Raw genomic sequence first — 24,377 nt, forward strand, 5'->3', positions numbered from 1 at the left:
CGGCACTCAGTCAGAGCGGGAAGCGGACGGCAAGGGACCTGACGGACATCAGATGGTGAGTATGTACGGTTTTTTTTTTTTTTTACTTTTACGCTGGTAACCACGGTAAACATCGGGTTACTAAGCGCGGCCCTGCGCTTAGTAACCCGATGTTTACCCTGGTTACCAGCGAACCTCGTTATCGTTGGTCGCTGGAGAGCGGTCTGTGTGACAGCTCCCCAGCGACCACACAACGACTTACCAACGATCATGGCCAGGTCGTATCGCAGGTCGTGATCGTTGGTAAATCGTATAGTGAGACGGTACCCTTATTTACATTGTGGGTGATAGTATTTCTACATTTGCAGTTATTGTTACATGAGATTGTAAAACATATTCACAATGTATTTCTGTTGTGTGTGTGAAATTGTTTGTATATATGTGTCCTTGAAAATTACATTTTACACAAAACACAATACCTTTTCAGCTAACCAACATCTTCCTTGAATAATAAAATGTATGAAATAGAAGTCCCTGGCAAAAAACCCTGACTGGTATAGATCAAAATTGCCATGAAAGATATATTCTCATAGTGCATGCACTGATGCATCCCTTTCTTCTTGCCTTCCTTCTTCTCTTTTGTAGCAGGGGTGACACTTCTCGTTGCTATGGAAACCATGTGCTTTTTCTGACACCCTAGTGTCACTTTAACTCATTTAGGTTCTAATAAAAAAAAAAGTGTTACCAATCTCTTGGAAAAAAACCCATAAAACATTAGTATATAGCACATTATTTCAAAAGAATTACCAAAGCCTGCTACATATGTATGTCTGGAGGTGTCTTTAGATACAACATATGAATTTTACATATGTGATTTTTGTAACTCTCTCTTACACTATTGTAATGAGGATATGTTTTTTTTTTCGTTTAGCTTTTTGTTATCTTGATTAGATCTCTATTTTTCTTTTAAAGAAAACTTGTCACCAGATTTTCCCCATATAACGTATGGCCAGAACTTTTCAGCCCTTAATTACTGCATTATCGTATGCTGTATGTATGTCCCCAGTCTGCTCTGAAAGGAACAAAAAATAGATTTTATTATACTCAGATGGTGTGGTCCAATCCAATGGTTGTCTCTGGCTTTGTGCCGGTGCCTCCTCTTTTATGATTGCCATCCTCCTTCCATGCTTCACGTGGATGACGCATCCTACATAATCCACACAATGTCCTCCATCAAGGTCCTGCGTAGGCGGAGTTCTCTCTGTCCTGCCAAGGTCAGAGCAAAGTACTGTTGTGTGAATGTGTGGGGAAAGGCCATAGAACACCGGTGACCCATAGGTAAAGCCGGTGCATGTACGCTGCAGTGCTTTGCTCTTCCTAGGCTACTTTCACACGTTTTTTTGAATCTGTCACAATCCGTCGTTTTTTTGTGAATGCAGGATCCTGCAAAAAAATTAGCAGGATCCTGCATATTCATTCTCTCTCTCTCTCTCTCTCTCTCTCTCTCTCTCTCTCTCTCTCTCTCTCTCTCTCTCTCTCTCTCTCTCTCTCTCTCTCTCTCTCTCTCTCTCTCTCTCTCTCTCTCTCTCTCTCTCTCTCTCTCTCTCTCTCGTAAGCCTGCCATCAGCAAACTGTTGGCTTTCTTGTGCATCATCTTTAGAAGAAGCTTCCTTCTGGGACGACAACCTTGAAGACCAATTTGATGCAGTGTATGGTCTGAGCACTGACAGGCTGGCACACCACCCCTTCAATCTCTGCAGCAATGTTGGCAGGTCTCATGCATCTATTTTGAAAAGACAACCTCTGGATATGACGCTGAGCACATGCACTCGACTTCTTTGGTCGACCATGGCGACGCCTGTTCTGAGTGGAACCTGTCTTTTTAAACCACTGTATGGTCTTACCCACTGTGCTGCAGCTCAGTTTTAGGGTGTTGGCAATCTTCTTATAGCCTAGGCCATCTTTATGTAGAGCAACAATTCTTTTTGTCAGATCCTCAGAGAGTTCTTTGTCTTGAGGTGCCGTGTTGAACTTCCAGTCACCAGTATGAGAGAATGTGAGAGCGATAAAACCAAATTTTAGACTCACTTTTGTTGCCAGCGGTGTAGACATGAATGTCTCTGTATTGAGTTATTTAGAGGGCACACCAAGTTTACACTGTTTTACATTGTATCAAAGTGTCATATGTTCAATGTTGTCCCATGAAAATATATAATAAAATATTTACAGAAATGTGAGGGGTGTACTCACTTTTGTGATTTACTGTATGCCTCTGTATAGGCTTAAAGTTGCCAATGCCTATTGTAAAAAAGGTATGCCGCATCCTATGAATACGTTCAGTGTTTGTGTAATTTGAAAAACGATTTGTGAATAATTTTAAAAAGTATCTTCTTCTGCTCAATTTTTGCTAGATACGTATAAGATGTATATTTATACTTTAGTCAATGGTATCACAATTAACGATTATAATATGTCGTCAAATCCATGATTTCTCTTTGGTTCAATTATTATTTTAAAACTAAAACCATGTTGTCATGGGTGTTTTATTTATATTTTGGTCTCATTTCATGGATGGGATGTTATGAGTTAACCCCTTTCTGACCTCGGACGGGATAGTACGTCCGAGGTCAGATCCCCGCTTTGATGCTGGCTCCGGCAGTGAGCCCACATCAAAGCCGGGACATGTCAGCTGTTTTGTACAACTGACATGTGCCTTCAATATTGGCGGGTGAAATCGCAATTCACCCTCCACTATTAACTAGTTAAATGCCGCTGTCAAACGCCGACAGCGGCATTTATCTAGCGCTTCCTGCCATCGGGCTGGAAATGAGCGCATCGCTGACCCCCGTCACGTGATCGGGGGTCAGCAATGCGTCGGCATGACAGCCAGAGGTCTATTGAAGACCTCTATGGTTGTTGATGCCGGATTGCTGTGAGCGCCGCCCTGTGGTCGGCACTCATAGGAATGCAGCAATTCTTCCACATAGGAGTGATCTGAGCAGAGCCGATCAGGCTATGCCAAATTCTACCCTCCCATGGAGGCTATTGAAGCATGGCAAAAGTAAAAAAAAAAGTTTTAAAATGTATGAAAAAAATTTAAAAGTTTAAATTTAAAGGTAGCTTCACACTAAGCGACGCTGCAGCGATACAGACAACGATGCCGATCGCTGCAGCATCGCTGTTTGGTCGCTGGAGAGCTGTCTGTGTGATGACGAGGTCCCCGGGTAACCAGGGTAAACATCGGGTTGCTAAGTGCAGGGCCGCGCTTAGTAACCCGATGTTTACCCTGGTTACCAGTGTAAAATGTAAAAAAACAAACAGTACATACTCACCTTCGCGTCCCCCGGCGTCCGCTTCCTGCACTGACTGAGTGCCGGCCCTAACAGCAGAGCGGTGACGTCACCGCTGTGCTGTACTTTTACTTTACGGCCGGCACTCAGTCAGTGCAGGAAGCGGACGGCGAGGGACTTGTGACAGACATCAGAAGGTGAGTATGTACTGTTTGTTTTTTTTTACTTTTACGATGGTAACCAGGGTAAACATCGGGTTACTAAGCGCGGCCCTGCGCTTAGTAACCCGATATTTACCCTGGTTACCATTGTAAAACATCGCTGGCATCGTTGCTTTTGCTGTCAAACACAACGATACACGGCGATCTGACGACCAAATAAAGTTCTGAACTTTAACCAATGACCAGCGATATCACAGCAGGATCCTGATCGCTGCTGCGTGTCAAACTCAACGATATCGCTATCCAGGACGCTGCAACGTCACGCATCGCTATCGTTATCGTTTAGTGTGAAGGTACCTTAACCCCTTAACGACCGCCGATACGCCTTTTAACGGCGGCCGCTAAGGGTACTTAATCCACAGCGCCGTTAATTAACGGCGCTGTGGAAAAAGTGAATAGCGCCCCCCAGAGTCGGATTTTCTCTGGGGTCTCGGTTGCCGAGGGTAGCCGAGACCCCAGAGAACATGATTCGGGGGGTTTTTACCGACCCCCGAGTTGCGATCGCCGGTAATTAACCGTTTACCGGCGGTCGCAACAAAAAAAAACAAAACGCGATTTGCCGTTTAATTTCTCTGTCCTCCGATGTGATCGCACATCGGAGGACAGAGAAATGTGGTCCCTGATGGCCCCCAATAGCCCCCCAATACTTACCTACCTCCCCCGGTGCTCCTCGTGTCTCCCCATGGGCGCCGCCATCTTTTTTCCGGGAAAAAATGGCGGGCGCACGCGCAGTGCGCCCGCCGCCCGGCACCCGGATGTTCTTTGGGGTCTCGGCTGCCGGGGGTAGCCGAGACCCCAAAGAACATGATCGGGGTCGGTTTGCACCGACCCCTGCTTTGCGATCGCCGGTAATTAACAGTTTACCGGCGACCGCAAAAAAAAAAAAAAAAAAAAAGCGATCAGTTATTTCTCTGTCCTCTGATGTGATCGCACATCAGAGGACAGAGAAATAGGGGGATTCGGGGACCCTATCATACTCACCCGGTGTCCCTGGGTCCTCTTCTGTCTTCTCCTGCCAGCCGGCTTTTTCCTTATGGCGGGCGCATGCGCAGTGCGCCCGCCATCTGCTGCCATCTGCCGGCCGGCAGGAGAAGACAAGTTGGGGCTAAAATTAGGGTTAGGGTTAGAGTTAGGGTTAGGGTTAGAGTTAGGGTTAGGGTTAGGGCTAGGGTTAGGGTTAGGCTACTTTCACACTAGCGTTTTTTGGCTTCCGTCGCAATGCGTCGTTGGAGAAAAAACGCATCCTGCAAAAGTGCTTGCAGGATGCGTTTTTTCTCCATTGGCTTGCATTAGCGACGCATTGCGACGGATTGCCACATGTTGCATCCGTCGTGCGACGGATGCGTCGTGCTTCGGCGGACCGTCGACACAAAAAAAACTACATGTAACTTTTTTGTGCGACGTGTCCGCCATTTCCGACCACGCATGCGTGGCCGGAACTCCGCCCCCGCCTCCCCGCACCTCACAATGGGGCAGCGGATCCGTTGAAAAAACAGCATCCGCTGCACCCGTTGTGCGGCGCTTACAACGCTAGCGTCGGTACGTCGGCCCGACACACTGCGATGGGCCGAGTACGACGCTAGTGTGAAAGTAGCCTTAGGCTTCTTTCACACTTGCGTCGGTACGGGGCGGTCGCAATGCGTCGGCCCGATGTACCGATGCACGTTGTGAAAATTGTGCACAACGTGGGCAGCGGATGCAGTTTTTCAACGCATCCGCTGCCCAGTCTATGTCCTGGGGAGGAGGGGGCAGAGTTACGGCCACGCATCCGCGGAAATGGCGGATGCGACGTACAAAAAAAAGGTTACATTGAACTTTTTTTGTGACGACGGGGGCTAAAGTTATGGTTAGGGTTGGGGCTAAAGTTAGGGTTAGAGTTGGGATTAGGGTTAGGGTTTGGATTAGGGTTGGGATTAGTGTTACGTTTGGGATTAGGGTTGGGATTAGGGTTAGGGTTGGGATTAGGGTTAGGGGTGTGTTGGATTTAGGGTTTTGATTAGGGTTATGGATCGGGTTGAGATTAGGGTTAGGGCTGTGTTGGGGTTAGGGTTGGAGTTAGAATTGGGGGGTTTCCACTGATTAGGTACATCAGGGGGTCTCCAAACACGACAGCCAATTTTGCGCTAAAAAAGTCAAATGGTACTCCCTCCCTTCTGAGCTCTGCCGTGCGCCCAAACAGTGGTTTACCCCCACATATGGGGCATCAGCGTACTCGGGATAAATTGGACAACAACTTTTGGGGTCCAATTTCTCCTGTTACCCTTGTGAAAATAAAAACTTGGGGGCTAAAAATCTTTTTTGTTGGAAAAAAATATATTTTTTTATTTTCACTACTCTGCATTATAAATTTCTGTGAAGCACTTGAGCTTTCAAAGTTCTCACCACATAACTAGATAAGTTCCTTAGGGGGTCTAGTTTCCAAAATTTGGTCACTTGTGGGGGTTTCTACTGTTTAGGTACATTAGGGGTCTGCAAACGCAACATAACACCCGCAGACAATTCTATCAAAGTCTGCATTCCAAAATGGCGCTCCTTCCCTTCCGAGCTCTGCCGTGCGCCCAAACAGTGGTTTACCCCCACATATGGGGTACCAGCATACTCAGGACAAATTGGACAACAACTTTTGGGGTCCAATTTCTCTTGTTACCCTTGTGAAAATAAAAACTTGGGGGCTAAAAAATCTTTGTTAAAAAATATATATTTTTTATTTTCACGACTCTGCATTATAAACTTCTGTGATGCACTTGGGCATTCAAAGTTCTCACTACACATCTAGATAAGTTCCATGGGGGGTCTAGTTTCCAAAATGGGGTCACTTTTGGGGGGTTTCTGCTGTTTAGGCACATCAGGGGCTCTCCAAACGCGACATGGCGTCCGATCTCAATTCCAGTCAATTTTGCATTGAAAAGTCAAATGGCGCTCCTTTGCTTCCGAGCTCAGCCATGCGCCCAAACAGTGGTTTACCCCCACATATGGGGTGTCGGCGTACTCAAGACAAATTGTACAACAGCTTCTGGGGTCCATTTTCTCCTGTTACCCTTGGTAAAATAAAAATTTGGAGGCAAAAAGATCATTTTTGTAGAAAAAATGCGATTTTTTTTTTTATTTTCACGGCTCTACGTTATAAACTTCTGTGAAGCACCTGGGGGTTTAAAGTGCTCACCACACATCTAGATAAGTTCCTTAAGGGGTCTAGTTTCCAAAATGGTGTCATATGTGGGGGGTCTCTACTGTTTAGGCACATCAGCGGCTCTCCAAACGTGACATGGCGTCCGATCTCAATTCCAGCCAATTCTACATTGAAAAAGTAAAACGACACTCCTTCTCTTCCAAGCTCTGCGGTGCGCCCAAACAGTGGTTTACCCCCATATATGGGGTATCGACGTACTCAGGAGAAATTGCACAACAACTTTTGTGGTCTAATTTCTCCTGTTACCCTTGTGAAAATAAGAATTTGTGGGCGAAAAAATCATTTTTGTGAAAACAAATGCGATTTTTTATTTTCACGGCTCTACGTTATAAACTTCTGTGAAGCACTTGGGGGTTCAAAGTGCTCACCACACATCTAGATAAGTTCCTTGGGGGGTCTAGTTTCCAAAATGGTGTCACTTGTGGGGGATTTCCACTGTTTAGGCGCATTAGGGGCTCTCCAAACGCGACATGGCGTCCGATCTCAATTCCAGCCAATTCTGCATTGAAACAGTCAAACGGTGCTCCTTCACTTCCAAGCTCTGCGGTGCGCCCAAACAGTGGTTTACCTCCACATATGGGGTATCGGTGTACTCAGGAAAAATTGCACAACAAAATTTGTGGTTAAATTTCTGTTTTTACACTTGTGAAAATAAAAAAAAAATGGTTCTGAAGTAAAATGTTTGCAAAAAAAAGTAAAATGTTCATTTTTTTCTTCCACATTGTTTTAGTTCCTGTGAAGTACGTAAAGGGTTAAACTTCTTGAATGTGGTTTTGAGCAGCTTGAGGGGTGCAGTTTTTAGAATGGCGTCACACTTGGTTATTTTCTATCATATAGACCCCTCAAAATCACTTCAAAGGTGATGTGGTCCCTAAAAAAAACATGGTGTTGTAAAAATGAGAAATTGCTGGTCAACTTTTAACCCTTATAACTCCCTAACAAAAAAAAAAATTGTTTCCAAAATTGTGCTGATGTAAAGTAGACATGTGAGAAATGTTATTTATTAACTATTTTTTGTGACATATCTCTCTGATTTAAGGGCATAAAAATACAAAGTTTGAAAATTGCAAAATTTTAAAAATTTTCGCCATATTTCCATTTTTTTCATAAATAATCGCAAGTAATATCGAAGAAATGTTACCACTAACTTGAAGTACAACATGTCACGAAAAAACAATCTCAGAATCAGCGGGATCCGATAAAGCGTTCCAGAGTTATAACCTCATAAAGTGACACTGGTCAGAATTGTAAAAATTGGCTCGGTCATTAAGTACCAAATTGGCTCTGTCACCTAAGGGGTTAAAGTTTTAAGTTTAAAATTTGTCCCATTCAAAATCAAACAATGAAAAAAACAAATATACATATATTTGGTATTGCCGCATTCAGAATTGCCTGATCTATCAATAAAAAAAAGGCGCCGCAGGTCTGAGGTAAATATGCTGCACGAGTGGTTATAACTCCCTTAATGTTTTCCCCTGTGTTGTTGCTGGATGCTTTTTACCATCTTAGCGTATTATGCTCCATTTTATTGGACTCGCTATGCACATGTGTTATGATTAATTAAGGGTATCAGTACTATTACATGCATGTTTGTAGCCTCTGACCTGTGGCTCCCTCGTAGTTGTCATTCATCAGAGTATCCCACAGATTAAGATTTGATTTTATATGTGTTTTGTATAATAAAAATTATTGTGCTTGATTTTTATCCCGTTCATGCAATTCTTTTCTATGTAGGGGTTATTTGTTGTTTTTTTTGCATGGGATTTGCTATATATTACGGTAATCTCCTGTTTGGGCACAGGTGCTAATTGTGAGCACATTGTGTATTGTTTATCAATATTGGTTTACAATAAAAAAAAAAAAAAAAGGATTAACTTGATAGCTAAATGGCGTCACGAGAAAAAAATTTGAAATGCCAGAATTACTTTTTTTGGTCACCGTGACATTGCATTAAAATGCAAGAACGGGTGATCAAAAGAGCGTATCTGCACCAAAGTGGTATCATTAAAAACTTCAGCTCGGCACGCAAAAAATAAGGCCTCCCCCCAACCCCAGATCAGGAAAAATGGAGACGCTATGGGTATCGGAAAATTGTGCTTATTTTTTATCTACGTGGTAAAAAAAAAACAAAGAAAACCTAGACATGTTCATGTTTGGTGTCTATGAACTCATAATGGCTGGAGAATCAAAATGGCAGGTCAGTTTTAGCATTTATTGAACCTAGCAAAAAAGCCAAACAGAAAACAAGTGTGGGAGTGCACTTTTTTTGCAATTTCACCGCACTTGGAATTTTTTTTCCCGTTTTCTAAAACCAATGATGTAGTTAAAAAGTACAACTTGTCCCTCAAAAAATAAGCCCTCACTTGGCCATATTGATGCAAAAATAAAAAAGTTATGGCTCTGGGAAGGAGGGGAGCGAAAAATGAAAACGCAAAACCAAAAAAAGCTGGGGTCATGAAGGGGTTAAAATTGTATGTAAACTTTCTAATATATTGCATTGATTTTTTATTCTGTTCCACTTTGATGTGGGCACAAGTTAGTTTAGATGAAAAGGAGAGAATAAGGGCTCTTTCACACATCCATGTCTCCGGTACGTGTGGTGAAAGTTTTCACACGTACCGGAGACACTGACACACGTAGACCCATTCAAGTGAATGGGTCTGTGCACATGTCAGTGTGTTTCCACGGCCCATGTGTCTGTAACAAAACATGCTGACATGTCCGTTTTTACCGTCAGCTCGGGCCGCAAAATGTGTCGCAAACGTGCACACGGATAACACACTGGGATGTCATCCTTTTGACATGTCCCGGCGCCTGAGAAGCAGCGGTACAGTAAGCCCTGTTCCCTTCGCCGGGTGCTGAAGACGATTCTCCCCTGCTCTGGTGGCAACCAGCGCAAGCATGGGAGAATGATGAAAGTCATATTCAAGTGATAACAATGACAGCAGGCAGCAGCTGATGGAACTATTAAATTATTTAAATAATTAAAAATACAGAGTGGGGACCCCTCTATTCTTGATAACCAGCCTTGCTGAAGCTGACAGCTGAGTGTTGCAGCCCCCAGCTGTGAGTTTAGCCTGGCTGATTGCAGAAAATACAGGGGAAACCACGCCGTTGTTTTCACTTATTTATTGTGCAGGAGGCGGGTGAGGAATACTCCCATCAGCCGCTCCTGCTGTCACTGTTATTAGTGGCAGCAGGTGTAGGCTGATGGGAATAATAATCCTATCAGCAGCCGCCTGCTGTCATTGTTGTCACTTGAATGTAACTCTCATAATTCTCCCCTGCTCGCGCTGATCACTGGCAGAGCAAGGTTAGAATGATGAGAGCTGTCTTCAGCACCTGGCATCGGGGAACAACGTTTACTGTAGCACTTCTTCCCTGGCATCCGTCCGTGTTGTACTGATGCGGCACACGGTTGCCACTTGTGTGACGCAAGTATTAACACATAGACTCTGTCATCTTTGGTGACAGTGTGAAACCGGCCTAGTTGTTTGCCACTACGTTCAGTGGCTCCGTCGGGGTTTACATCCAAACCCCCACAAAACAAGATTTGGATGCATGTGCTAATGGGGCAATTTATTTTAATGATGCAAATGAGTCACAATGTGCTCTGTCATGCATGATTTTTGCCCGTATACACCTAGGTTAAGCGAGCAGCAAGACGGTAGACTAAGCATATACAACCAAAAGTGCAGTCCCTGCTTCCCCGGCACCGTAGCTTCTTCCTGTATTGAGCATTCACCGTTCCCGCTCATTACAGTAATGAATATGCGGCTCCACCCCTATGAGAGGTGGAGCCGCATATTCATTATTGTAATGAGTGGTATCATGTGACCTCTCAGTACAGGAAGAAGCAGCGGCAACGGGGAACCAGGGACCGCGCCAGGAGTAGGTGAGTATAATTAGACAGCCCCCGCTCCCCCTCCCCTGCCGACCCCTGGGTATGAGTCGAGTATAAGCCGAGAGGGGGACTTTCAACCCCCAAAAATGGGCTGAAAATCTCGGCTTATACTCGAGTATACACGGTATTTTGGTTTCTACAGCTTCTACAAGTGCTTCTCACTTAATTAGAATATCATCAAAAAGTTAATTTATTTCAGTTCTTCAGTACAAAAAATTGAAACTCATATTATATAGAGTCATTATAAACAAAGTGATCTATTTCAAGTGTTTATTTCTGTTAATGTTGATGATTATGGCTTACAGCCAATGAAAACCCAAAAGTCATTATCATAGTAAATTAGAATACTTTATAACACCAACTTGAAAAATGATGTTAAAATCCGAAATGTTGACCTACTGAAAGATATGTTCAGTAAATGCACTCAATACTTGGTGAGGGCTCCATTTGCATCAATTACTGCATCAGTGCGGTGTGGCATGGAGGTGATCAACCTGTGGCACTGCTGAGGTGTTATGGAAGCCCAGGTTGCTTTGACAGCAGCCTTCAGCTCGTCTGCATTGTTGGGTCTGGTGTCTCTCATCTTCCTCTTGACAATACCCCAATCTATGGGGTTAAGGTCAGGCGAGTTTGCTGGCCAATCAAGCACAGTCATACTGTTGTTTTTAAACCAGATAATGGTACTTTTGGCAGTGTGGACAGGTGCCAAGTCCTGCTGGAAGTATGAAATTTCCATCTCCAAAAAGCTTGTCGGCAGAGGGAAGCATGAAGTGCTCTAAAATTTCCTGGTAGACGGCTGCTCTGACTATGGTCTTGATAAAACACAGTGGACCTACACCAGCAGATAACCTGGCTCCCCAAACCATCACTGATTGTGGAAACTTCACACTAGACTTCAAGCAGCTTGGATTGTGGGCCTCTCCATTCTTCCTTCAGACTCTGGGACCTTGATTTCCAAATTAAATTCAAAATCTACTTTCATCTGAAAACAACACCTTGGACAACTTAGCAACAGTCCAGTTCTTTTTCTCCTGGGCCCAGGTAAGACGCTTCTGGTGTTGTCTATTGGTCATAAGTGGCTTGACACAAGGAAAGTGACACTTGTAGCCCATGTCCTGGATACGTCAGTGTGGTGGCTCTTGAATCAATGACTCCAACAGCAGTCCACTCAATGTGAATCTCCCCAAAATTTATGAATGGCCTTTTCTTAACAATCCTTTCAAGGCTGCGGTTATCCCGGTTGCTTGTGCACCTTTTTCTACCACACTTTTTACTTCTAATCAGCCAGCTTCTTTAGCAATGACCTTTTGTGGCTTACCCTCCTTGTAGAGTGTGTCAATGACTGCCCTCTGGACATCTGTCACGTCAGCAGTCTTCCCCATGATTGTGGAGCCTACTGAAACAGACTAAGGGACCTTTTTAAATGCTTAGGAAGCCTTTGCAGGTGTTTTCTGTTAATTATTCTAATTTACTGAGATGACTTTTGTGTTTCTCTGTCCCCGGCACCACGGAGAGAGGGAATCCGCCCACCAAGGACAGGAAACCTACAGATAAAAAGGCGGTACCTCTCTCCCGCATCAGTTTGGTTTCCTGTCCTTGACGGGACCTGCAGCAGATCTTACCTCAGATCGTCGTTGGATTCCGGGGCCAGTCAGACCGGTTCAGGCAGCGGGGGTTCCCTGCCTCGGCTGGGCTGGGCCACCCGAAGCGCCACCGCTGGGATCAGTAGGTCTCTAGGGTGAGCGGGGACCGCAGCAGCAGCGCTGCGGCTCCTACAGGAATCCTCACTACGTAGGGATTCCAGACGGCACACACCCGCACGAGAAACCACCGGAGGGGTCCCTCCATAGGTGGAGCAGGGCGCGACAATGCGCGCTTGAATAGCGCACCAGGAAGCATCAAGCGTGGTGTCGGACTTCCGGGTAACAACGCGCATGCGCGGGTGCCGCAATGCCTGCTGGGCGAAGCAGGGCATTCTGGGCGGCGCAGGGCTTGCTGGGAAAGCGCGGTGCATGCCGGGATTCGCGCATGCGCACAATCTAGTATCAGGGAGCGCGCGGAAATCGGCGCGCAGGATATTTAAATGGGGGCTGTCTCCCTGGCTAGTTGCTCTAATGGAGTACAGCCAGCATTCCCCAGCAGCTATGAGTGACCCCGAATTGCAGGGCTCACCAGCGCAGCAACCGCAGGCACCGCAGCAGCAGCAGAAACGCCGGCAGCAGGGGCAAGGGACCTCTCATGTCCAGCGGCGTGGAGCTGGAGCACGGTCTGGATCTCAGCACAGCAAAAATTCTAGTGCTGCATCCGGATCAAAGGAGCACCATACTGTCGATACGGACCATCCACAGCCGGTACTGAGGGTACACCAGGTGGTGAGTGATCTCCGTGACTGCTCCGGCTAATAGAGCCTACCTTTCTCTTGTTGTTTTAGGGAAGGAAGAGCGCAGGGAAGTCCAAACATAGGATCTGCGCCCTTTGTAAAGAAGATTTACCTGCCTCCTGGGAAAAAAGATTATGTAAATCCTGTATGGAAGAGACTCTCTGTGAAGGGCTTCCAGGGTTCGCCACAGAACTCAAAACATTAATTAAAACTCAAGTAGAAGATACCTTAAGTCTCTCCAGGAGGGTAAAAAACGTAAAAAAATTAAACAAAAGACCCCTATATCTGACTCTAGTGACTCGGATAGTGGGGAGATTAGTTCAAATTCATCCGATTCCTCATCATCCTCTTCATCATCCTCTTCTCAGGGAGGTCGTAGTTGCTTCCCATTAGAAGAAACGGACTCCCTTATTAAAGCGGTCAGAAGTACCATGGGTCTTGCTGAATCCCACACTAAAAAATCAGTCCAAGATATCATGTTCGGTGGACTGGAGCAGAAAAAAAGAAGGGTGTTTCCCCTTAATGATAAAATACAAGCCTTAATAAATAAAGAATGGAAAAAACCTTTGAGAAAGGCCCTACTTACCCCCAAAAGGAAATACCCTTTTGAAGACCCTGCATGCTCCTTTTGGGAAAAAGCACCTAAATTAGACGTAGCAATCGCTAAAGCGTCAAAAAAGTTTGCCCTACCTTTTGAAGACATGGGGGTCTTAAAGGATTCCATGGATAAAAAAGCGGATGCTTTTCTAAAAAGTTCCTGGGAAGCAGCAGGGGGGGGGCCTAAAACCAGCGGTGGCCGCAGCTTGCACTTCCCGCTCCCTTATGGTATGGCTTGACCAGCTGGAATCCCAGCTCAAGGATAAGGCATCCAGAGACAGTATACTAAATACCCTACCAGTAATGAAAGGGGCAGCAGCTTTTCTGGCCGATGCGTCAGCAGACTCCATCAGGCTTTCGGCCAGATCAGCGGTATTCTCCAATGCAGCCAGAAGAGCCCTCTGGCTCAAATGTTGGCCCGGAGACCTCCTAACAAAGACAAAACTTTGTAATATTCCTTGTGAGGGAGAATTTCTTTTCGGCTCTACTCTGGATGATATTTTCCTGAAGGGAAATTTAGAAAGTCAGTTCACCTTCTCATCAAACACAATCCTCTCGCTAGATTGGTGGACAAAAGACAGCAATTTGGGCCGCGGTCTGCCATGGGTGATCCCAGTGTCAAAGGTGGTAACCACAGATGCAAGTCCCTTCGGCTGGGGGGCTCACCTACACGATCTAGTGGTTCAGGGGACATGGTCAGACGACACAAAAGAAGCATCCTCCAACATGAGGAGGGAATTACTGGCAGTAAAATTCGCTCTTACAGAATTCCAAAAACCCCTTCACTCACATCATGTAAGACTGTTTTCAGACAACAGAGTGGTAGTGGCCTACATAAACCATCAGGGGGGAACACACTCTCAACCGCTGATGGAAGTCACACATTCAATCTTACAGATGGCCGAGGAAAATTTAGCATCCTTGACGAACCAGTCCATATTCAATCAGATAACGGAGATGTGGGGGTCTCCGACAATAGATCTCTTCGCAAACAACCTAAATCGGAAGGTGACCACCTTTTGTTCCATAAACCCAGCGGGGAACCCGGTGGCGCTGGACGCTTTCATGATTCCTTGGAAGCACTAACTATGTTATGCATTTCCCCCTATCACTCTGATACCAGCGGTTCTGAGGAAAATAAGGGAGGACAGCGCCCGGGTGATATTGATTGCCCCTTTCTGGCCGAAGAGAACTTGGTTTTCCTGGGCCAGAAAGATGTTCATAACAGACCCTTGGATACTCCCAGACCTGCCCAATCTCCTGTTCCAGGGTCCAGTATCACACCCGCAGGTAGCGAGGTTACACATGACAGCTTGGAATTTGAGAGGGGGTTACTGATGGAGAAAGGCTTTTCTCAAGGTCTAGTGTCAACCCTCTTAAAAAGTAGAAAATTAACAACTACTAAGCAGTATGGTAAAATCTGGAAGAAATTCCTCTCTTCCTCGGGGGCTAAAGTCTCCGAGGGAATCCCTCTCAAATTGGTGTTAGAATTTCTGCAAAATGGGCTGGAAAAAGGCCTAGCCACTAATACACTGAAGGTTCACATTGCCGCACTTGGGGCACTGTTTAATTACAATCTAGCAAAGAATCGTTGGGTTTCCAGATTCATTAAGGCGGCAGAAAGATCTAGGCCTCTACCCTCACGTAGAGCCCCACAGTGGGACTTAAATCTAGTTCTTACGGCCCTTACCAAAGCACCCTTTGAGCCCTTAAAAGAAATTCCCTTAAAGATTCTATCCTTTAAAACCTCCCTTTTGGTAGCCCTCACTTCAGCCCGAAGAATTAGCGACATACAAGCCTTGTCAGCCGGGCCACCCTTCACACTAATATTGGAGGACAGGGTGGTATTAAAAACTGATCTGGCATATTTACCAAAGGTGGCCTCCCGGTTCCATAGGTCCCAAGAGATCTCCCTTCCCTCCTTTTGTCCTAACCCTAAAAACGAGGGGGAAAAATCACTACACACATTGGATGTCAGAAGGTGTCTCATCCATTACCTGGAGGCTACTAGGGAGTGTAGAGAGGAAGGTTTTCTCTTTGTGTGTTTTCAGGGCCCTCGGAAAGGCAAAAAGGCCTCCAAGGGTACATTGGCAAGATGGATCAGAGATGCCATCAACCTCTCGTATACCTCAAGCGGGATGCCAGCTCCAGGGGAAGTTAAAGCTCATTCAACTAGGGCGATGGCGGCTTCCTGGGCAGAGAGAGCCGGAGCAACAATAGACCAGATATGTAGAGCTGCTACTTGGTCTTCACCCTCAACTTTCTTTAGGCACTATCGGTTGGACTTAAATTCTTCTTCAGACCTTACCTTTGGTAGAAGGGTTCTGGAAGCGGTAGTCCCTCCCTAATGTAGACAGTCTCTGCAATTCTCTCCGTGGTGCCGTCATGGGGGACAGAGAAAATAGTAGTTACTCACCGATAACGGTGTTTCTCTGAGCCCATGACGGCACCCGTACATTCCCTCCCTCACGCGTGGGTGTGCACACTCTTACAATGTTTAGTTATGTATATAATCATTAAGCACGCGGTATCTTTATTAAGGTTTAGTGATGTTGAAACATTTGTGATCGTTAACCTGATGTTCCCTTTATACTCTGTAAACAAACTGATGCGGGAGAGAGGTACCGCCTTTTTATCTGTAGGTTTCCTGTCCTTGGTGGGCGGATCCCCTCTCTCCGTGGTGCCGTCATGGGCTCAGAGAAACACCGTTATCGGTGAGTAACTACTATTTTTCTTTGGCTGTAAGCCATAATTATCTACATTATCAGAAATAAACACTTGAAATAGATCACTCTGTTTGTAATGATTCTATATAAGTTTCACTTTATGTATTGAAAAACTCAACTAAATTAACTTTTTGATGATATTCTAATTTTGTGAGAAGCACTTGTAGAAGCTGTAGAAATCAAATGATATAAAATTTTAATGAAACCCTATTGCTGAATTTTACTTTTTCGGCCCCAAAAGGCATGTATTTAAGTGAAATATATAAAAGTAATAGGGATCTAACTTTTTAACCCCTTCTTGACCCAGCCTATTTTGGCCTTAATGACCTTGCCATTTTTTGCAATTCTGACCAGTGTCCCTTTATGAGGTAATAACTCAGGAACGCTTCAACGGATCCTTGCGGTTCTGAGATTGTTTTTTCGTGACATATTGGGCTTCATGTTAGTGGTAAATTTAGGTCGATAATTTCTGAGTTTATTTGTGAAAAAAATGGAAATTTGGCGAAAAATTTGAAAATTTTGCAATTTTCACATTTTGAATTTTTATTCTGTTAAACCAGAGAGTTATGTGACACAAAATAGTTAATAAATAACATTTCCCACATGTCTACTTTACATCAGCACAATTTTGGAAACAAATTTTTTTTTTGCTAGGAAGTTATAAGGGTTAAAATTTGACCAGTGATTTCTCATTTTTACAACAAAATTTACAAAACCATTTTTTTTAGGGACCACCTCACATTTGAAGTCAGTTTGAGGGTTCTATATGGCTGAAAATACCCAAAAGTGACACCATTCTAAAAACTGCACCCCTCAAGGTGCTCAAAATCACATTCAAGAAGTTTATTAACCCTTCAGGTGTTTCACAGCAGCAGAAGCAACATGGAGGGGAAAAATTAACATTTAACTTTTTAGTCACAAAAATGATCTTTTCGCAACAATTTTTTTATTTTCCCAAGGGTAAAAGGAGAAACTGGACCACGAATGTTGTTGTCCAATTTGTCCTGAGTACGCTGATACCTCATATGTGGGGTAAACCACTGTTTGGGCGCACGGCAGGGCTCGGAAGGGAAGGAGCGCCATTTGACTTTTTGAATGAAAAATTGGCTCCAATCTTTAGCGGACACCATGTCGCGTTTGGAGAGCCCCCGTGTGCCTAAACATTGGAGCTCCCCCACAAGTGACCCCATTTTGGAAACTAGACCCCCCAAGGAACTTATCTAGAAGCATAGTGAGCACTTTAAACCCCCAGGTGCTTCACAAATTAATCCGTAAAAATGAAAAAGTACTTTTTTTTCACACAAAATTTCTTTTAGCCTTAATTTTTTCATTTTCACATGGGCAACAGGATAAAATGGATCCTAAAATTGGTTGGGCAATTTCTCCTGAGTACGCCAATACCTCATATGTGGGGGTAAACTACTGTTTGGGCACATGGTAAGGCTCGGAAGGGAAGGAGCGCCATTTGACATTTTGAATGAAAAATTATCTCCATAGTTAGCGGACACCATGTCAGGTTTGGAGAGCCCCTGTGTGCCTAAACATTGGAGCTCCCCTACAATTGACCCCATTTTGGAAACTAGACCCCCCAAGAAACTAATCTAGACGCATAGTGAGCACTTAAAACCCCCAGGTGCTTCACAGAAGTTTATAACGCAGAGCCATGAAAATAAAAAAATTATTTTTCTTTCCTCAAAAATGATTTTTAGCCCGGAGTTTTTTATTTTCCCAAGGATAATAGGAGAAATTGGACCCCAAAAGTTGTTGTGCAGTTTCTCCTGAGTACGCTGATACCCCATATGTGGGGGTAAACCACTGTTTGGGCACATGCCGGGGCTCAGAAGGGAAGTAGTGACGATTTGGAATGCAGACTTTGATGGAATGGTCTGCGGGAATCATGTTACGTTTGCAGAGCCCCTGATGTGCCTAAACAGTAGAAACCCCCCACAAGTGACCCCATTTTGGAAACTAGACCCCCCAAGGAACTTATCTAGATGTGTGGTGAGCACGTTCAACCCCCAAGTGCTTCACAGAAGTTTACAACGCAGAGCCGTGAAAATTAAAAATCATTTTTCTGTCCTCAAAAAAGATGTTTTAGCAAGCAATTTTTTTTTCACAAGGGTAGCAGGAGAAATTGGACCCCAATATTTGTTGCCCAGTTTGTTGTGAGTATGCTGGTACCCCATATGTGGGGGTAAACCACTGTTTGGGCGCACGTCAGGGCTTGGAAGGGAAGTAGTGACATTTGAAATGCAGACTTTGATGGAATGGTCTGCAGGCGTCACGTTGCATTTGCAGAGCCCCTGATGTGCCTAAACAGTAGAAACCTCCCCTAAGTGACCCCATATTGGAAACTAGACCCCCCAAGGAACTTATCTAGATGTGTGGTGAGCACGTTCAACCCCCAAGTGCTTCACAGAAGTTTACAACGCAGAGCCGTGAAAATTAAAAATCATTTTTCTGTCCTCAAAAATTATGTTCTAGCAAGTAATTTTTTATTTTTGCAAGGGTAACAGGAGAAATTGGACCCCAATAGTTGTTGCCCAGTTTGTCCTGAGTACGCTGGTATCCCATATGTGGGGGTAAACCACTGTTTGGGCGCACGTCGGGGCTTGGAAGGGAGGGCGCACCATTTGACTTTTTGAACGCAAGATTGGCTGGAATCAATGGTGGCGCCATGTTGCGTTTGGAGACCCCTGATGTGCCTAAACAGTGGAAACCCCTCAATTCTAACTTCAACACTAACCCCAACACACCCCTAACCCTAATCCCAACTGTAGCCATAACCCTAATCACAACCCTAACCCCAACACACCCCTAACCACAACCCTAACCCCAACACACCCGTAACCCTAATCCTAACCCTAATCCCAACCCTACCCACAACTGTAACCCCAACACAACCCTAACCCTATCCTTAACCCTAACCACAAGCCTAATCTTAACCCTATTTCCAACCCTAGCCCTAATTCCAACCCTAAGGGTACCGTCTCACATAACGATTTACCAACGATCACGACCAGCGATACGACCTGGCCGTGATCGTTGGAAAGTCGTTGTGTGGTCGCTGGGGAGCTGTCACACAGACCGCTCTCCAGCGACCAACGATGCCAAGGTCCCGGGTAACCAGGGTAAACATCGGGTTACTAAGCGCAGGGCCGCGCTTAGTAACCCGATGTTTACTGTGGTTACCAGCGTAAAAGTAAAAAAAAAAAAAACGTACATACTCACATTTCGGTGTCCTTCAGGTCCCTTGCCGTCTGCTTCCCGCTCTGACTGAGTGCCGCCGTACAGTGAGAGCAGAGCGCAGCGGTGATGTCACTGCTGTGCTGTGCTCTCACTTGCCGGCAGACAGTCAGAGCGGGAAGCAGACGGCAAGGGACCTGAAGGACACCGAAATGTGAGTATGTACGGTTTTTTTTTTTTTTACTTTTACGCTGGTAACCACGGTAAACATCGGGTTACTAAGCGCGGCCCTGCGCTTAGTAACCCGATGTTTACCCTGGTTACAAGCGAACGCATCGCTGGATTGCTGTCACAACGATCCAGCGATGACAGCGGGAGATCCAGCGACGAAAGAAAGTTCCAAACGATCTGCTACGACGTACGATTCTCAGCAGGGTCCCTGATCGCTGCTGCGTGTCAGACACAGCGATATCGTATGGATATCGCTGGAACGTCACGGATCGTACCGTCGTAGCGATCAAAGTGCCACTGTGAGACGGTACCCTAACTCTAATTCCAACCCTAACCCTAAGGCTATGTGCCCACGTTGCGGATTCGTGTGAGATTTTTCCGCACGATTTTTTAAAAATCTGCAGGTAAAAGGCACTGCGTTTTACCTGCAGATTTACAGCAGATTTCCAGTGTTTTTTTTGTCCGGATTTCACCTGCGGATTCCTATTGAGGAACAGGTGTAAAACGCTGCGGAATCCGCACAAAAAATTGACATGCTGCAGAAAATACAACGCAGCGTTTCTGCACGGAATTTTCCGCACCATGGGCACAGTGGATTTGGTTTTCCATAGGTGTACATGGTACTGTAAACCTGATGGAAAACTGCAACGAATTCGCAGCGGCCAATCCGCTGCGGATCCGCAGCCAAATCCGCTGCGGATCCGCAGCCAAATCCGCTGCGGATCCGCGGCCAAATCCGCTGCGGATCCGCGGCCAATCCGCTGCGGATCCGCAGCCAAATCCGCACATGCCATAACCCTAACCCTACCCCTACCCGTAACCCTAACCCTACCCCTAACCCTACCCCTAGTTCTAACCCTAACCCTAGTTCTAACCCTAACCCTAGTGGAAAACGAAAAAAAAAATAAAAAAATATTTTCTTTATTTTATTATTGTCCCTACCTATGGGGGTGATAAAGGGGGGGGGGGGGGTATTTATTATTTTTTTTATTTTGATCGCTGTGATAGAACCTACCACAGCGATCAAAATGTACCTGTAAGGAATCTGCCGCCTGGCAGATTCGGCGGGCGCACTGAGCATGCGCCCGCCATTTTCCAAGATGGCGGCGCCCAGCGAGGAGACGTACGGACACCGGGAGGATCGGTAAGTATGAAGGGGTGGTGGGGGGGTGGATTGGAGCACAGGGGGGGTGATCGGACCACAGGGGGGGGTTTATTCAAACAAGGAGGGAGCGGGCAGGAGGACGGGGGAGCCGGCAGGCGGACGGAGGGGACCGGACCCCATAACGGACCACTGGGGGGGCGATCGGTGGGTGTGGGGGGGGACATATTAGGTTTTCCAGCCATGGCCGATGTTATTGCAGCATCGGCCATGGCTGGATTGTAATATTTCACCAGTTTTTTAGGTGAAATATTACAAATCGCTCTGATTGGCAGTTTCACTTTCAACAGCCAATCAGAGCGATCGTAGCCACGGGGGGGTGAAGCCACCCCCCCTGGGCTGAAGCACCACTCCCCCTGTCTCTGCAGATCGGGTAAAATGGGAGTTAACCCCTTCACCCGATCTGCAGGGACGCGATCCCTCCATGACGCATACGCTGCGTCATAGGTCGGGAAGGCACAGACTTTCATGACGCAGCGTATGCGTCAAAGGTCGGGAAGGGGATAACATAAAGAATCATAAAGTATATTTTCCATTAAAATTGGCTATATAAATGCTCTCCATAAATAATTCCCTGTGTACTTATTACCGTAGATGAATTTAGTGTACAGAATTTAACCCCTTAATGACTTGTCAATACGACTTTTAACTGACCTGAGATATGAGAATAGCCTCCCCATACAGGTAACAATCCAGCAGCTGTCGGCTGTACACTATAGCTGGCAACTTGCTGCATCAGCCATGATCCGTGTTGTCACCGTCCATATCTGTTTAACCCCTTAGATGCTGCTGTCAATAATGACTATCATATAAATGTTTAAAAGTGTGGCTTCTCCCTCTTTATCCCATCGGCACCCTGAGATCATGATTGTGTGATCCTCATGTTTGACAATGCAATTCACGAGCAAATAGCAGCTTAAGGCTATGTGCACACGTTCAGGATTTTTCGCGTTTTTTCATCCGTTTTCCACGGGAAAAACGCTTAAAAAAAGCATACATAAACATCCCATCATTTTTAATGCATTCTGCATTTTTTGTGCACATAATGCGTTTTTTTCCGCAAAAAAACGCATTGCGGTAAAAAACGCAGCATGTTCATTAATTTTGCTGATTTTTCACGTTTTTTCTGCTATTTAATGCATTGGGAAGCTCCGCGGAAAAAAACGCATGCGGATTTCTTGCAGAAAAAGTCAATATTTTGATCAGGAAATATCTGCAAGAAATCCTGACATGTGCGCATAGCCTTACAGTCTGCCGGCTACAATGGCCTGTTCAAAAGTCAGTGACGGTTAGGTGGTAAAAATACACTTTTTAATTCTTTCATGTCACTTTGCATTAATTCCTGAAAATCACCTTAAGGGTTAATAAACTACGTGACGGCAAATTTTAATATGTCGAGTGGTGCTGTTTTTAAAATATATAGGACCTCCAAAGTCACTTCAAACATGGATAGGTCCCTAAAACAAATAATTTTGGAAATTTCCATTAAACAATGAAAAATTACTGCTACATTTTTAAACCTCATAAAATGCAAACAAAATAAAATAACATTTTACAAATGGTGCTGATGTTAATCAGACATGAGGGAAATGTTGTTTATTAATGTTTTGCTATGGTATGACTCTCTGGATTAAAGGGATAATAATTCAAAGTTTGAAAATTGCTAATTTTTTTTACATTTTTGTCAAATTTATGATATTTTTTATAAATAAACACAAAGCATATCAACCTAAATTTACCATTATTATAAAGTATAATGTGTCACGAAAAAAAGTCTCAAAATCACTGGAATTTGTTGAAGCGTTCCAGAGTTACCACAAAGTGACACTAGTCAGATTTTTTTTAAATTTGGCTATGTCACTAAGGGGTTAAGTTTGCTTCCATACTAGGAAATAGCATATCCTTTTAATTTTAGGTTACATTCATGTATTGCATTTTATTTGTGGATTTCTTAAAAGGATCTGTGATATGCTCCAATGTTGTGTTTAGAAGGGGAATAATGAGATGTTAACTTATTGTAATTAATCTAATCACAAACTGCTCCCCCGTCCCATCTTGTATGCATGGCTCGTCTTCCCCCTCCCATCCTTGTATGCATGGCTCCCCGTCCCATCTTGTATGCATGGCTCGGCTCCCCCTCCCATCCTTGTATGCATGGCTCCCACCATCCCATCTTGTATGCATGGCTTGGTTCCCCCTCCCATCCTTTTTTGCATAGCTCCCCTGTCCCATCTTATATGCATGGCTGGGCTCCCCTGTCCTCCCCCGTAATCCCCTGTCCTCCTTCGTCCTCCCCCCATCCTCCTCTGTCATACTCGCCCTCCTCGCACCGTCACCGTCGCTGAACATCCCGGCAGCTTCTTCCTGTGCTGAGCAGTCACGTGGTGCCGCTCATTAAGGTCATGAATATGTGCTCCACGCCTATAGGAGTAGAGTCGTGTTCATATTCATGACCTTAATGAGCGGTAGCACTTGACCGCTCAGGACAGGAAGAAGCTGCCGCCCCGGGACAGAGATGCCGCGACGAAGGGTGAGTATTGATGTATTCTGGAAGCCGGTGGCTGCAGCTGTCACTGTGCTACAGCCACCGGCTTCCCTCTTTCTGGACCATGACTCGTGTATAAGCTGAGGGGGGCACTTTCAGCACAAAAAAATGTGCTGAAAATCTCGGCGTATATACAGTACTTAGATTTCTAACCAGAAAATAGCATTGGAACCTGGTACGATGTACCTAACATAAATGTATACCTTCTGTAATATAGTATAGATTTCAAGCTCAGTTTTTATTGAACAGATTGATAGCGCCTGCAAGAAGTTATGCCCAAGGATTGTTTTGTGACCTGGGGATCTGCAATATAACATTTTTATTATAACCAATAAATAGTAGCTGGGAATGGATAAATCTCAACTTCTTTCTGCCAACCTTCTAAATCTTTATTTAATCTGCTACTAACATCATTGTTATTGGATTCTAGGCACTAAAGAAATATTGAACCGAAATTCCTGAATCCATGTTCCAAAGCTAAAACTAACTTAGCATTAATTTTTCCTTTTTTGTTTTTAAATGTCACCAAATTTATTAAGTTATCAAGTACATAAGTTTTTTTTTTATATTTTCTTGTTATATTCATAATTTACTTTTTAAAGTACGGAAAATTGTAAAATATGAATATGCTAAAAGTTCCTTGCATGTGTTTCTTTAGTTTTAATTTTCAATTATGTGATGATTCAAAGTACCTTTTAACATTACATTGTTGAAGTGTGGGCAGAAAACTATAGGGAAAAATCACTTCTAAAAAACAAAAACATCATGGTTATTGTGTTGCATAAATTATTAGTTTGTGTAAAGATAAGGAACCTGCAACAACCTCGCCTGTTCCTGCTCCAACGTTGCTCTCTATTTTCAGGTGGAGCAGCTCTGTGAGTAGTGCTTACAGTGTAAGGAGCTGTTTGTCTCCGCAGAGCACTTGTTGCCTACCTGATAAACATTGTCTCCTCTTTTCCTGAGTGG

The 24,377-nt window shown here is 44.7% G+C and overlaps 1 protein-coding gene across 1 annotated transcript in view; it reads left to right on the forward strand.

Annotated features, from left to right (window-relative positions):
- The window catches only part of ARVCF (ARVCF delta catenin family member), a 1,196,801-nt gene that overhangs the window by 70,266 nt on the left and 1,102,158 nt on the right, over positions 1 to 24,377 (forward strand). The gene's annotated exons all lie outside the window — the stretch shown is intronic.

Source organism: Ranitomeya variabilis, chromosome 1 (assembly GCF_051348905.1).
Source record: "Ranitomeya variabilis isolate aRanVar5 chromosome 1, aRanVar5.hap1, whole genome shotgun sequence".
In the NCBI taxonomy this organism is placed as follows: Eukaryota; Metazoa; Chordata; class Amphibia; order Anura; family Dendrobatidae; genus Ranitomeya; species Ranitomeya variabilis.